This window comes from Chrysochloris asiatica, unplaced genomic scaffold, assembly GCF_000296735.1.
Source record: "Chrysochloris asiatica unplaced genomic scaffold, ChrAsi1.0 scaffold00102, whole genome shotgun sequence".
NCBI lineage: Eukaryota > Metazoa > Chordata > Mammalia > Afrosoricida > Chrysochloridae > Chrysochloris > Chrysochloris asiatica.
The window spans coordinates 3,342,379-3,344,888 of record NW_006408620.1 but is presented as its reverse complement, the minus strand read 5'-3'; positions in this window follow the sequence as shown (position 1 = coordinate 3,344,888).

Sequence of the window (2,510 nt, the reverse complement as noted above, 5' to 3'; positions counted from 1 at the left end):
AGCCCTGTTCTGCTCTGGTCCACATGAGGTCTCCATGAATCAAAACCAACTGCCTCATCACTTTGGAGTTATAAAAAGAACAGATGAAACACAGACATGTTCTGGGAAAGGCAGATGCCATGTGAGGGTCACCAGGAACCCAAAACCCGGGGCTACCAACAAAGAAGGGATTGATAAATGACACCCTACAGCTGTGAGAAACCACACTTCTGTTCTCCAAGGGCACCCCCTTATGGAGTCTGTCTTAAAGGTGCACTACAGAACTGAGATGGGGACACTCCCAGCCAGAGTCCAGTAGTGGTGAGGCGTGGGTGGATGTCACACAAACTGCAGCCCTGACTCTGTTACTAACAACAAACCTGGCTCGTGATTTTCTGAGAGAATTTCCGGCTTCAGTGCATAAGTGTGTAATGATCTGCAGTCAATTAGAGTTGTAATCTTGAGAAAAATCCCACCACAATGAAATCTGAGAGAATGAAGACTTGGGTTAGCTTCAGTAATTAAGGATGTATTGCCAGGAAGAAGGGTAAGAACTGAGGATTTGGGAGGGTGGCCACAGCCACAATATCGTGCCCTGCTGAGCACTTTGCATAGTCTGGTGGAGTAGAGAAACCAAGGAAATTAAGCCTTTAAGGTGAAAGCTTTTGTGTACCTGAAGCTAAACCATGGGCTGTTCAGTTAATTCTGACTCATGGAGACCCCGTGTGTAACAGAGTAGAGCTGCACTCCAGGGAATTGTGATCTTCCGAAGCAGATTTCCAGGCCTTTATTCTGAGGTACCTCTGAGTGGATTCAAACCAGCAGCCTTTCAGTTAATAGTCAAGCGTTTAGGTATTGGCACCATGAAGGGACTCCTTTAGTACACCCAGTAGATGACAGCAGAGTCATAATGAGAGCTGGAAATTTGGGCTCTTAAAGCAGTGTGTTGATGTGACCTTGTTTTCCCCATCAAATACGGAGGTGAATCATAGCATTTCAACCTATAAAGTAACCTTCAAGAATAACTACAATGAATCAGGCTTGTGCTATCCCCTAGACACATAAGCCCTTTTCAAGCATTAACTCACTGCATTCTCTCATTGCCCTGCTCTAAGGACTATGATTGTACCCATTTTACAGAAGAGGAAACTGAGGTTCAAAAAGATTCTTGTTCCCCCTGCTCCCTCATCTCATTCTTCTCAGCCTCCCTGTGTTTTTAACATGCTAATCTGTCCAGCAGAAGAAAGATGAGGCTTTCTGCTCCTGTAAAGATTTACAGCCTCAGAAACCCTGTACAGGGTCGCTATAGGTCGGAACCAACTCGACGGCACATAACAACAACAACAACATCACAGATTTGGAGTCCTGGTGTAGCTCTGTGGGTTAATGTACTGGACTGCAAAGTCGTTTGAGCTGCAAGGTCGACAGTTCAAGCTCATCAGCTGCTTCTTGGAAACCCTATACAGGGTCGCCATGGGTAGGAACCGAGACTTGACGGCACTTAACAACAACGTAGGTTAGCAAATCTGGCTAAATGCTGGGTTTTATAAATACAGTTTTACTGGAACAAAGCCATGCCTATTTGTTTACATATTGTCTGTGGCTCTGCTGTGGTGCTGTAGGATCAGCTCTGGACGGTGAACCACAAGATTGGCAGTTCAAACCTACCAGATGCTCCTTGGAAACCCTACACAGGATCACTATGAGTTGGAACCTGTTCAAAGGCACTTAAAAACAAACAAACAAAGCAAATGTCTGCCTTCACTGTAAATGTTAGATCAGAACCATTGCAACAGCAAAGATACAACCCACAAAGCCTAACACATTACCCTCTGGCCCTGTGCCATCTGGGACCAATCTCTGTCTCACCCATGTGATTCTCCCCATTACTCCTGGGCTACAGCCACATTGAAACCCCCTGTGTGATGTAAATGGTTCATGCGCTTGGCTGTTACCTGATACGTTGGAAGTTTGAGTGCACGCAGAGGCACTGAGAGAGAAAGGCCTGGTAATTTACTTCTGACGGTCAGTCTTTGAAAGTCCTGTGGAAGAAGGCCTTGGGTGGAACAAACGTATAACATGCCGGGCTGCTAACCAAAAGGTTGCAGGTTTGAGTCTACCCAGAAGTACCTAGGAAGAAAGACTTGGCAATCTATTTCTAAAAATCAATCACTGATATCTATATGGAGCAAGTCCTAGAGTGTGCAGATGTTTAATGCATTGGACTACTAACCAGAAAGTTGAAGACCTCGTATTTATCTGGGGAAAAAAAAAAAACTATTGAAAACCCTGTAGGCACAGTTCTCCTCTGACATACATGAGGCACCATGAGTGGAATCTACTTATGAAAATCATCCACTGAGAACACTGTGGGCACAGTTCTACTCTGATACACACAGGGATACCATGAGTAGAATCTACTTATGAAAATCATCCACTGAGAACACTGTGGGCACAGTTCTACTCTGACACACACAGGGACACCATGAGTAGAATCTACTTATGAAAAATTATCCACTGAGAACCCTGTG